The following is a 13837-nucleotide window of genomic DNA, read 5'->3' on the forward strand; positions in this document are numbered from 1 at the left end:
CCAGGAGTCCAAATACCAGCAGGCTAGACACCCAGGAAATGCCAAAGTTTCAGTTAAAGTCTGAAGGCAGGAAAAAAACTATGTCCCAGCCCAAGGCAGTCTGGCAGGAGGAAATTTCCTCTTACTTGCAGGAGGGTCAGCCCTTTTGTTTTATTCATGTCTTCAAGTGATTGGATTGGCCCACCCGCATGGGGAGGGCAATCTGTTTTCCTCAGTCTACAGACACGTTCAGAATAACGTTTGACCAAATATCTAGACAATCCATGGCCCAGTCAAGTTGACACATAAAATTAACCATCATACCTATCATGTCACCAACAGGCTCAGGAATTTTCTCATTTAATCGCCACAAAGACCCATATGGAAAGTAGGCTTATTCCCATTTGCTCAATAGATGTTTATTCAATAAATGTTTGTACATTTTAGAGATGAGGAACCTGAGGTTCAGAGAGCTGAAGTAACTTGTCTAAGGGGGCACAGCTAGTAAATGGCAGAACCAGCATTCTAACCTAGGTCTAAATGACTCCATCTGAATTCTTAAGCTGTGTGGCCCCTGCCTCTCAGTGCTGGTGCCGCATTCCCCCTGGTCCTGAGGCTTGGGGTGGGACAGGTCTGAAGGTATTTGCTATTGGTCAAAGCTCTGCGCAGCAGTGGGGAGGGGTCCCATTTTTGTCTTCACAGGTCTGTACATGTCAGACTTGAGTGCAACGTGGAGCTGCTAGGAGGGCTCTGCTTTCCTTTACCCTTGAGGTCCTCCACAGAACGTTAACAGATGCTACTCTTCACTGGAAGTTTCATGCTTGTGCTTTGTACAGATAATATTATCTAACATTCACAATGACCCTGTGTTCTCCCCACCCCACCCCTCTGCTGTGGTAGGGAGACGGCTGACAGGTCACCATGGGCTGCCGAGGGCCGGGACTGGGAGACATCTCTCTTAAACTACTGTCCTCAGAACCGCCAAGAGTACCCTCCATTGCCTTAAATGTCCCCGTGGGCCAATCCAATCCTGTTCTACCCCTGCCCCCAATCTGCCCATAAAGCCAGCATAAAATACGCATGAATCAATAATTCTGCAGGTGTGTGCCATGTGCTGACTCACCCGCGGAACAGGCCTGGGCTTTCCCTTCATTTGCTTTGCCCCTCACGGCCTGACGTGTTGCTGCCCCTCACTTTCTACCTTCACCAGCATTTCCAGGAAATGCTGTCCGGTGGTAAACTTGCTGGGGGCCCCTAAATCAATCTCGTGTAGAGGAGACTCCTCTGTCCCCTCTCCCCGTAGCGCTGTCTGGGTTGCTTCCTGGGAATCCCCTTTGTCGTGACAACATAAGCAGTCCTGCCAGTACTGCCGAGTTAGCTGGGCCACGGCAGACCTCTTGTCCTAGAGAGGAGGGATTGGAGACCCGGGGGCGTGCGTCTTACCCAAGTTCACACTTAGGAGCCAAGCCATCTGCCTCCCAGTCCAGTGCTTCTGGGGTTGCCCACAGATACCAGTTCTGATGGGCTGGGGACAGGGCAGCCTGCCAGTCCCAACCAGCGGAGGCAGGCTGAAGAACAGCGTATCTCCGAGGCGGTGTCCGAGGGGCAGATACGCAGGCTGCGCCAGATGACAAGGGACGTCGGCACCCCTTTTGCACGTCTGCCTCCGTATACAATAATGTACAATGATGTAGGTGCAGCACAAACGAAGCAAGGTGTTGCTAGAGAAAGTGGGATAGGGTGGACCCTCCTTATTAACAGAAGCAGATCCCCTTTGGTCTCACGCTTCACCGGAAGGCCCTGGAAAGAGCTGAGACTCCTACCTGCCTGGAATTGCAGTGAATGACTCACTCTGGCCCCCATTCCCAATAGAAGTGACTTTGGATTATATCACGTGTTCACAGAAACTCAGCTCGACTGTAAGTCTGTGGGGATCTACCCAGAGGATTCTCCACGGCAGGTCAACAGGCATGCATTCGGGCCCCATGGGGTGATGTTTCTAGATTAGATCTCTGGTCTGGCTCCCTACATCTCACTGCTGGTGTTGCTTCCAGAGCCTGTGAACCTGATGACAGGAGCTGAGGGCAACTGGGCTCGTGTCAGCCAAGGCTCGGAGAACACCATCAGATAAATACTTAACAGAGAAACAATCATTGGTGGGAACAGCTCTCAAAATAAAGTAAAATAAAACTGCTTATTGTTTTCAAGATCACTTTACTTAAAAAAATGTTAAACATAAAGAGTAAATGAACTTCAGGTGCTTTGGGAGCAACAGAGCCATTGCTGAGAAGGCAGCACGCTCTAGAGGTGGAGACAGAATGTGGACGGTACTCAGAGACATGGGTGCTCGTCCTGGCTGCCAAGGATTCCTTGGTGCCCTTGGACAAATACCCACTTCACTGCGTGACGTGGGATTCTTGGAACTGGGAGACCTGTGCTCCTACCCAGGCTCTGCTCATAACTGTCTGAGGCTCAGAGGAGTTTCTTGGTTTGTAAAATGGGAGTAAGAACACTTTCCCTGCCTACCCGTCCCAGCTGCTGTGTAGGTCAAATGAACCTATGTGAAAATACTTTGTTAACAACAGAGTACTCTATATATTTTTTCCTGTGTAGGACACAATGTCTCTTGATGGAAGCGAGGTAGGAGTTTAGGAGGAGACTGGTGGAGAATGGTGAAAGGATTAGGGTTCCCCTGGGATATGCAGGGGGTATGGGGCAGGGTTGCAGCTGGGACCGGAGACCATGGGTCTGTGGTGGCAACATCTGCCTTACCAGTGGCTGTACAATTGAATGTTGGCTGCGGTGGTGGAAGGAATTAGGAGTATGGACATGGGAATACTATAATTACAGTGGTGATGTCGGAGTCTAAGCTGAACGGGGAAAGGGTTGAAGAAAGGAACGAGGCTGATAGATCTGGGGAGCTGGGAAATATTAGTGAGATGTAAGTACCATGAACACAGGGGCGTTAGCCGGCGAGGTAGGCAGCGGTGGGTGAGGCTGGAGTTAAGGTTTGCGAGCTCAGGACATCCAGGTATCTGAATAGGGCGAGGAGCCATAGGGGAGAGGGTGCTGTCTGGGAGGACCACAGGAGAGCTGAAGGGCCCCAAGTCAGTGACTTGGGGTGGAGAGAGTTGAGTGCCAGGGTCCTGAGAGGATATGGGTGAGTTGACAGACGCGGGGATGGCCATGGGGAGAACAGACCTGTGGATGGTAGGGACACCAAAGGTCGGGGGCAGAGTGTCTGGGAGGGCTGGAAGAATGCTGATGCTGCTTTGGGGTAAGGGAGGCCCGGAAAACAGAATGGCTAAAGGCGTACTCAGATTTAAAAGTTGATATGCAGTATACACAAGTCAGTCATTTTGTGTACAGATAATAAAAAGTTGTAGGGGCACCTTGGCCTCAATATGTAAACATATAAAACAAATTATAATGGATAACTCCTTTCAGCCATTGACACTTTATAATAGGCTCAACAACATGCGGGAGCTGGTTAGTACCAGTGGATGAGGGCCACGCATTGTTAAATTTTCTGGAATTTTTGCAAGCCAGGTATTATGTTGGTAGATTGAAGTAGGCCCAGGAGGGAATAGTTACACCATGGAAATCTGCAAACACTACATACTAGGGCTTTTTCTCCCCTGGAAATCTGGTTGTTAACCCTTTTCCAGCACACCACTGAATAGGCCTAAATATAACCTCCAAATCTGCCCAACTTTACGGTCCTGTTGTGAGTTTAACTGTGACACTAAAAGAGATATGTCCTAATCCCCAGTACCTGTGAATGTGACCTTATTGAAAGTAGGGTTTCTGCATATGTAATTAAGATGTAAGTTAAGATGAGGGCATCCTAGAGTAGGGTGGGTCCTCAATCCAATATGACTGTAGTCTATAAGAGGAGCTACAGAGACAGACACACACACAGGAAAACACCATGTGAAGGCAGACACAGGGGGACCGCCATGGTGACAGAGGCAGAGACTGAGGTATGCCAAGGATTGCCAGCAACACCGGAAGCTAAGAGGATGTCATGAAATATGTTCCCTCAGAGCTACCAGAAGGAGCCCACCTAGCCAACAACACCTTGATTTCAGACTTCCGACCTCCAGAACTGTGAGACAATAGGCTTACGTTGTTGTAAGTCACCCAGTTTGTGCTACCTTGTTCAGCATTGCTAGAAAACTATACACCTGCCATGCCGTCAAGTTTGGGCACAAGGCAAGTGGAAGCTCCCCAGTGTGAGCTGTGAGGGAAGGTCCCTATTCCCTGTGCTCTGGCTCCCAGGGAACCTTCTCTCCTACATCCTCCGGACGTATGTTCCGTGCAGTCATCTGCTACTCCTTGTTAGCTGCCTTGTATTGTGGATTATGCTTTTAAGTGTAGACGTGTTGCCTCCTCTTCTAGGTGGTAACCAGAAGTTGTAAACTCAGACGCCTCGCGCGTGGGTCAAGGTTGCTGAGTGTGACGCTGGGGGGGCCACTGTGGACTGGAATGTGCATCTGCCTTTAAATAAAACACTTACCCCACCCTGTTGGCCAAGGAAAACCTGACTAAGACCTGCCATCTGGGGACCTATGCAATGTGCCAGAGAGAGAGGGAACGTCTCTTGGCCTTTGCCTTCCCCGGCAGCAAGCAGCAGGCATTGACTGTGAATTTGCCGCCTGGATCTCGTGGGTCTTCTGTCCTGGCCCAGCAAGTGGGTCTGAGACCTCAGAATTTCAACAATTGCCCTAAAGTGTCCCCCTTCAGACAGAAACTTCAAAACAGGTTTTTATAGGGTCATGATTTAAATCCCCTAGCTGACTAGCTACTCCACACTCCTGCAAAACTTCAGCTTCAGAAGAACATGGCAGAAGGGCGGCGTCCCCTCTAGACACGGCTTGCCCCACCCTGATGTTTCCATGAGTATTTTTCTTGGTGACTCTCACAATCTCAGGTGGCTGAGGGAGAGGCGTCAGGGATACTGAAAAGAAAGGGTGATTTGGGGTGAGGAATCTTTTGGCGTTGAAACTGTTTATAGTTCATAACTTTTTGAACACCAGAGGGCGATACAGGCACACAGATAGAGCTGCTCTGCCTTGCTTTTTTAATGTGAGACCAAATGCTGAATATTGCTCATTTTACTCTTTTGCTCGGGTCTCTAAGAAAGTTACGCAGAAGGCTTTTGAGACCATTTTCCGGATGTCCAAGCCCTGGGGCTGGTACACCCACCGAAGGGTGCTGGGTAGGGTTACAGCTTCCTTTGTGGGGAAGCACTTGTCACTCACCCTCCCACCCCATCCTGAGACTGTCTAGTTCCGGTCAGCTCTTTGGGAGGGTTTGGACTGTGTCCCAGGTAAGAGCTAACTTGTGCAGGGACCCAGCTTGTTACTTCCAGGGCCATTCATTTAAAACTGGTTTCATGAGTTCTACTTAGTATCTGGCCCTGAGAGAACTGAGAAGCCTGAGAGAGGAGACCCCATGAGGAGGGATGAGGGATTGCAGAGGTCCTAAGGTTATCACCTGGGCGGCTCGTGGGGCTTTGGTGACGGTGGCCCGCTGACCAGTCTGCGTGTCTGTGGTCTTGGACCAGCTCCCACCAGGGACCTCTGATTGTGAGGACGGTTTGGCAGAATGTTCATGGTTTCTGGAGCATTATGGAAAGCTGTGTATGCCTCACGGAAGAGTCTGGGAGCAGCTGCAGTAGGGCAGTTGGGGATGCCCATGGGAGGCCTGACAGTGGTGGTGAGGGCCCTGGGAAGGGGCAACTGAGCTCAGCTTTGGAGTCTGAGGCCTGTGAGGAGAGCTTAAGCTGCACAAGTGCCCATCTCGGTGGGCAGCAGGGAGACCAGCATGAGGGCCCATCTAATTCTGCAGGCCTAGAAACCACGGGTGTGTGTGTGCAGTTGTGGAAAAATCTGCACCTGACTACGTAACTCATTCAGAAAGGAGCCTGTCTACCTTCACCCACTGGGAGAGGCGGTTCGGCTTTAGCTGTTCAGTTCTGGGCACCTTCCAGAGGCATTCAGCAGAGACAGAGACTGTTCTTAGCAATGATATGTTGTCAAAAATAAAGCACCACTTACTACTACACAAGATAGAAGAAGGCTTTGCAGACCAAAAAGCTGTGCTAATGGGTTGATTACAATTTAGTGGGCTCTAGTTGTTCATCTGAAAGAGAAAACTTCAGCAAAATGAGGGGAAAATGTGTATCTACAATAGAGGGCACAAAGTCATTGCCATTATCCCAGTGAGTAAGTTGAAATGTACCCCTGGAAAACCCAGTGTGGACACTAGAACTTGCTGCAAGGCCATGATCTGTTTGGCGCACAACAGGGGACTGTGCTGCTTCCCAGTCCTGTGATTGTTGCAGGAGCCTGGCCACGTGCACTAACAAGAGAGGATTCCCCGCCATTTGTGATTCTATCTCTCAATTCAGCCTTTGAAATTAACAAGGATTTAAAGGCACAGATTTGGAAGCAGAGCACTTAGACTGGATCCCAGTTCCAGCTTTCCGCCCCTCATTATTGATGTTCATGCTTGGGGGAAGTGATATGACCACAGGTAGTCAGTTATCTCTTTCTTAAAATGGACACTGAGTGTCAGATAATGTATTTCACTTGTGAAAAAACTTATTAGGAAATTACCAAGGGTGGTTTAAGTGCAGTTATTCATCTCTAGAGGGAATCCTTTAGTACTTCCTTCACTTTCAAACACATGTCTGTTACCAGGGCTGGGTGAGGCTTCATTTGAAGGTGGGCTTTATTAGAGTTAAAGACGTGCCTTTAGGCCAGTCCTATTAAACTAGCACTTAAATGCCCCCCAAAACAGGAATGACAACTATTTTGGTTTCCATGTACTCTGCTGGTTTTGTAGTCCGTTTAGCCACATTTAGATGACAATTTGTAGAACAATCACTGTATTGGAAACCTTACTGAAAAGAAATTTTGCCTTGAGCAGAAGTTTATGTCTTTGTTTTTATCTTCTACCTTTTTAAGCTAAGTAACATAAGAGACATCTTGAGCTAAGGTGAATGGGGAACAACCATGGCAAACTCAAGGATCAACGCTCTGCTTACAGACATTTTGTCAAACAAACACTTCTGTTGGACTTGAAGTCTCCTTGGTTTATCACGGCAATTGCTTACTGTAAGTAAGCAACAAGGTGTTTAAATTTCACATCTGTGAAGTACATGTTATGTTTCCTAGCAGCAGACAAGACGCAGTCGATATTTTTTCAGTAATACCTGTCTCAGATTCAGAGCTTTACTTAACCAAATAAATACTGTCCTTGACACTGAACTACTTACTGGACCTCATTAATGAACGTGCTTATTGGTAGTTCCTTGTTTAAAGCCATTACTACAATATTTTTCTTGAGCTTTAAAATATGCTCCATCTGGCTCATTCACAGATTGATAAGCAAGGGAATATAGCAGGCAACAACCCCCTGGAATTAGACTGTGAACTCCTGAAGCAAAGCTCCCTGGTGAGTTACAGCTTGGGCTGTGATATCAGTCAGCCTGGTTTCAAAGCCTGGGTCCAGCTGCTTTGGGCAATTCATTCAGCCTCTCCAATCTTATATTCCTCCTCTGTAAAATAAGGATATGAAAGTACCCACCTTATAATTTTGTAGGGTTCCAATGAGAGAATCTAGTTAACATGCTAGTTACTATCATCACCAGCACCACCAGCACCACCTCTGAAACCCTCACAACCCCCAGTATAATGCCTTGCGGTATATTCATCACATAGCTCATTCTACCTACTGATGAATTACAGATTTGGGATGAAATCTACCAGGATTGCCCATTCTTCCAGCATACTCTGTTTCAATTTTAGGGGGCAGAGAGAGAGAGGACCATCGTAAAAATTGCTCAACCCCCAACCCTAGAAAATAATCATTAGATTTGTGTTTATAAAAGTACCTAGTATCCTTCTTGGCACACCTATACTAGATATTTGATAAAAGGTCTGAGAGATAAAAAGGGTTCATATTTTATTACTCTTTTACAGAGAAGACACAGGTTTAAAGTGACTTGCCCAGAGTCTACAGGAATGTTGTTTTGGGATACTCCTTCTTGATTTAAACTATGCAAAGCCAAATTTTATTTTCTGTTGAATCACACAGATGCCATTATCTTTGCTTAAGTGTTTTCTTAGGAAATCCAGGCAATGGAAAATTCCTCTAGAGAGCTGCTTGGTCGACAAGTGCTTTCCGTGTTACTTAACTAAAGCTGTCAGGTCCAGTGAATAAGGAAACTAGTCAGCACTGGCTCTTAATGTGGGCAGCTCTACAGAAACACCTGGAGCCCTAAAAGTGCCTGAGCCAGGCCCACTCTGCAAGATTTTGCTTTGGGATAAATCTGAGAGATGTTGCTTTTGGACAACATGGGTAGGGTCTAGACATCAGAAATCTTAAAATCTTTCCAAGTGATTCTAGAAAGAGCTCCTATCTAGTTCTTCCCCCTTAGTCTTCTATGATTCTTTTTAAAATTGAAGTATAGTTGATTTACAATATTATATTAATTTCAGGTATATAGCATAGTAATTCAGTGTTCTATAGATTATACTCCATTTAAAGTTATTACAATTAATGGCCATATTTCCTTGTACTGTACAATGTCCTTGTTGCTTATTTATTTTACACATAGTAGTTTGTATCTCTTAATTCCATACCCCTATCTTGCCCCATCCTCCCTTTCCTCTCCCTACTGGTAACCACTAGTTTGTTCTCTATATCTGTGAGTCTGTTCCTGTTTTGTTATATTCATTCATTTGTTTTATTTCTTTAGATTCCACATACAAGTGATAACACTTGTCTTTCTCTGTCTGACTTACTTCACTAAGCATAACACCCTCTAGGTCCATCCATGTTGCTGCAAATGGCAGAATTTCATTCTTTTTTTTTTTACAGCTGAGTAATATTCCATTGTGTGTGTGTGTGTGTGTGTGTGTGTGTGTGTGTGTGTGTATCTTGGCTATTATGAATAATGCTGCTCTGACATTGGGGTGCATGTATTTTTTTAGAATTAGTGTTTTTGTTTTCTTTGGATATATGCCTAGCAGTGGAATTGCTGGATCATATGGCAGTTCTATTCTTAGTTTTTTGAGGAACCTCTGTACTGTTTTCCATAGTGGCTGCACCAATTTACATTCCCACCAACAGTGTAGGAGGGCTCCCTTTTCTCCACATCCTTGCCAACATTTCTTATTTGGAGACTTTTTGAAGATAGCCAGTTGCACGGGTGTGAGGTGATATCTCACTGTGGTTTTAATTGCATTTCTCTGATAATTAGCAATGTTGAGCATTTTTTCAAGTGTCTGTTGGCCATCTGTATATCTTCTTTGGAAAAATGTCTATTCAGTTCTTCTACCCATATTTTTCACTGGGTTGTTTGTTTGGATATTAACCCCTTGTCAGTCACACCATTTGCAAATATTTTCTCCCATTCTCTAGGTTGTCTTTTTGTTTTGTCAATGATTTCCTTTGCTGTGCAAAAGATTTTAAGTTTAATTAGGTCCCATTTGTTTATTTTTACTTCTGTTTCTTTTGTCTTAAGAGACAGATCCAAAAAGATATTGCTGTGATTTATGTCAAGGAGTGTTCTGCCTATATTTTCCTCTAGGAGTTTCATAGTATTTGGTCTTACATTTAGGTGTTTAATCCATTTTGAGTTTATTTTTGTGTATGATGTCAGAGAATGTTCTAATTTCATTCTTTTATATGTAGCTGTCCAGTTTTCCCAACACCACTTATTGAAAAGACTGTCTTTTCTCCATTGTATATTCTCGCCTCCTTTGTCGTAGACCATAAGTTCGTGAGTTTATTTCTTGGCTCTCTATTCTGTCCCATTGATCAATATATTTGTTTTTGTGCCAGTACCATGCTGTTTTGCTTACTGTAGCTTTACTGTACAGTCTGAAGTCAGGGAGCTTGATACCTCCAGCTTTGTTCTTTGTTCTCAAGATTGCTTTGGCAATTCAGGGTCATTTGTAGTTTCATATAACTCTTAGGATTATTTGTTCTACTTCTGCGAAAAATGTTATTGGTATTTTGATAGAGAATGCATTGTATCTGTAGATTGCTTTAGGTAGTATGGCCATTTTAACAATATTAATTCTTCCAACCCAAGAACATGGGAGGATATCTTTCCATTTTCTTTGTGTCATCTTCAATTTCCTTCAGCAGTATTTTACAGTTTTCAGAGTATAGATCTTTCATCTACTTGGTTAAGTTTATCCTTAGGTATTTTATTCTTTGTGACGTGATTTTAAACAGGATTGTTTTCTTGCTTTCTCTTTCTGATAGTTCATATTAATGTTTAGAAAAGCAACAGATTTACATATATCAATCTTGTATCCTGCAACTTTACTAATTCATTTATTAGTTTTAAGAGTTTTTTGGTGGAGACTTGAGGGTTTTCTAGAAATAGTATCATGTCATCTGCAAATAGTCACAATTTTAGTTCTTCCCTTCCAATTTGGATGCCTTTTATTTCTTTTTCCTGTCTGATGGCTGTGGCTAGCATTTCCAATAATATGATAAACAGAAGTGGTGAGAGTGGGCATCCTTGTCTTGTTCCTTACTTTAGAATAAAGGCTTTCGACTTTTCACTGTTGAGTATGATGTCAGCCATGGGTTTGTCATAAATGGTCTTTATTATGTTGGGATATGTTCCCTCTATACCCACTTTGATGAGAGTTTTTATCATGAATGGGTGTTGAATTTTGTCAAAGGCTTTTTCTGCATCTATTGAGATGATTGCATGATTTTTTTACCCTTCCTTTTCTTAATGTGGTGTATCACACTGACTGGTTTGTGAATATTGGACCACCGTTGCATCCCTGGAATAAATCCCACTTGATCATGGTGTATGATTCTTTTTATTTATTGTTGACTTCAGCTTACTAATATTTTGTTGAGAATTTTTGCATCTACATTCATCAGAGATATTGGCTTGTAATTTTCTTTTTTTGTAATGTCTTTGTCTGGTTTTGGTATCAGGGTAATGGTGGCCTAGTAGAATGAATTTGGGAGTGCTCTTCATCCTCTTCATTTTTTTGGAATAGTTTGAGCAGGACAGGTATTAGCTCTTCTTTATATGTTTTTAAAAATTCCCCTGTGAAGCTCTCTGGTCCTGGACTTTTGTTTCCTAGGAGTTTTCAAATTACAAATTCAATTTTGCTACTAGTGATCAGTCTGTTCAGATTGTCTATTTCTTTCTGAATTCAGTCTTAGAGAGTTGTATGTTTCTAGAATTTGTCTATTTCTTCTAGGTTTTCCTTTGTTGAAATATAACTGTTCACAGTATTCTCCTATGATATTTTGTATCCCTATGATATCTGTTGCTATTTTTCCTCTTTCATCTCTTATTTTGTTTATTGGGGTCCTCTCTCTTTTCTTGATGAGCCTGGCTAAAGGTTTATCAATTTTGTTTATCTTTTCAAAAAAAACACAAAACAACTTGGTTTCCCTGATCTTTTCTATTGTTTTTTTGGTCTCTTTTATTTCCTCTCTGATCTTTAGTATTTCCTTCCTTCTGCTGACATTGGGCTTTGTTTTCCTTTTTCTAATTCCTTCAGATGGTAAGTTAGGTTGTTTGAGATTTTTCTTGTTTCTTGAGGTAGGCCTGTATCGCTATAAACTTCCTGCTTAGAACTGCTTTTGCTGCATCCCATAGATTTTGGAAAGTTGTGTTTCCATTTTCATTTGTCTCAAGGTATTTTCTGATTTATTTCCTCTTTGCTGTCTTCACTGACTCACTCTTTTTTTAGTAGCATGTTGGTTAGTCTCCATGCTTTTCCCATTTTTTGTCTTGCAATTGATTGCTAGTTTCATACTGTTGTGGTCAGAAAAACTGCTTGATATAATTTCTATCCTCTAAAATCTGTTGAGACTTATTTGATGGCCTTGCATGTGATCCATCATGGAGAGTGTTCCACATGCGCTTGAAAAGAATGTGTATTCTGCTGTTTTTAGATGGAATGTTTTATAGATAGCTATTAAATCCAACTGGTCTAATATCATTTAAGACCACTGTTTCCTTACTGATTTTCTGCCTGGATGATCTGTGCATTGATGCAAGTGGGGTGTTAAAGTCCCCTACTATTACTGTATTTTTGTCAGTTTCTCCTTTTATGTCTGTTAATATTTTCTTTATATATTTAGGTGCTTCTGTATTAGGTACATATATGTTGATGAATGTTATATTCTCTTTTTGTATTGATCCCTCTATTATTACATAATGCTCTTTATCTTTTGTTATAGACTTTCTTTTTTTTTTTGCAGTACGCAGACCTCTCACTGTTGTGGCCTCTCCCGTTGTGGAGCACAGGCTCTGTACGCGCAGGCCCAGCGGCCACAGCTCATGGGTCCAGCCACTCTGCGGCATGTGGGATCCTCCCAGACCGGGGCACAAACCTGTGTCCCCTGCACTGGCAGGCAGACTCTCAACCACTGTGCCACCAGGGAAGCCCCTAGACTTTCTTTTAAAGTCTGTTTATTTTCTGATATAAGTATTGCTACCTCTGCTTTCTTGTCATTTCCATTTGCATGCAATATCGTTTTCCATCCTCTCACTTTCAGTCTGTGTGTGTCTATTTCTGAAGTGAGTCTCTTGTAAAATGGATCTTGTTTTTTTGTTTTTTTTTTCAATCAGCCACCCTATGTCTTTTGATTGAAACACTTAGTCCATTGACATTCAAAATGATTATGGATAGGTATGTACTTATTTCCAGTTTGCTGCTTCTTTCTGGTTGTTTTGATAGTTCTTCTCTGTTCTTTTCTTCTTTTAGTTTCTTCTTTGGTTGTTTAATAATTTTCTTTAGTGGTATGCTTGTTTTCCTTTCTCTCTAGTTTTTGTAGATCTATGTAGGTTTTTGATTTGTGGTTACCATCTCCCTTAGCCTTCTATGATTCTATGCTTTCTTCATATTTACAGATTTAGGCACATTAAAATTCCATCCCCTTTGTAACCTCTTTTTTAAAAGGGACATTTTTTAAATTTGGAAAATTAGGCGATATAATAGGAATTAACCAATTGCATTCTGAAACATAAACACTTGATTTCATAGAAGAATTGCCAGAATTGTTCCGTAATTTTGTTTGAGGTGCTGCTTTATTCCAGGGATGCAAGGGTGGTCCGGTATTCGCCAACAGCCTCTTAATTTTACACAGTCAAGGCAATAACTTATCTTCTTCCTTTCTAAATTCATTTAACAGAATGAAGCTTACCCAGATGACTCATCCCATGAAATTTATAAAGTGGGTGGCCTGAATTCCATATATAGCAATAATAATAATAATAATGATAATAATAATGTAGAAGGGTAATAATAGTAACAGTGATAGCGATAATAATGCCTTTGTTCACTGCATTGGGTTGTTTAGATTAGGATTTATTTGTTGGAACTATGTGCCCTTGGACGTCACATGTTCAAAATGAGTGGTGCTTGCACCTGCTGATATATGAAGTTTACATTAAACACTATGTACCCTAATGTTTATGATTCTTAGATTATTTTGGTCAAATATTCAAATTCATCTAGTACCTGCTGCAGATTCTATGCTGATGTATTGGAACTAGTCATTTATTATAATAACCCTAACCCCATGTGGTAATTCAGGGAGGTATATAAAAGGTCTCTAGGAGCAGCTAAGGGAATAGTGAAGACCCCATAAATAGAATACACAGGGAAAATTTGCATGCAATGCCCCCACCCCCAAACACACACACACACACACACACACGCACACACACACGCACACACACACACAGACTTCTCTCTGCAATTTTCTAGGAAGGCCACATTGGTTCAATCTTGGAATATTTTCTAGGTTCCCCTCTTCAAACTTCACTGATTACATTGGCAATGCTTTT

At 42.9% G+C, this 13837-nt stretch overlaps 1 protein-coding gene across 1 annotated transcript in view; it reads left to right on the plus strand.

Annotated features, from left to right (window-relative positions):
* Positions 1 to 4835: 4835 nt before the first annotated feature.
* The window catches only part of DNAJC5B (DnaJ heat shock protein family (Hsp40) member C5 beta), a gene marked incomplete at its 3' end in the record, with an annotated part of 68272 nt that continues 59270 nt past the window's right edge, over positions 4836 to 13837 (plus strand). Inside the window, exon 1 of the mRNA XM_082859043.1 lies at positions 4836 to 4877. The remainder of the gene's footprint in view (positions 4878 to 13837) is intronic.

Source organism: Leucopleurus acutus, assembly GCF_964270905.1.
Source record: "Leucopleurus acutus genome assembly, chromosome: 17".
Taxonomy (NCBI): domain Eukaryota; kingdom Metazoa; phylum Chordata; class Mammalia; order Artiodactyla; family Delphinidae; genus Leucopleurus; species Leucopleurus acutus.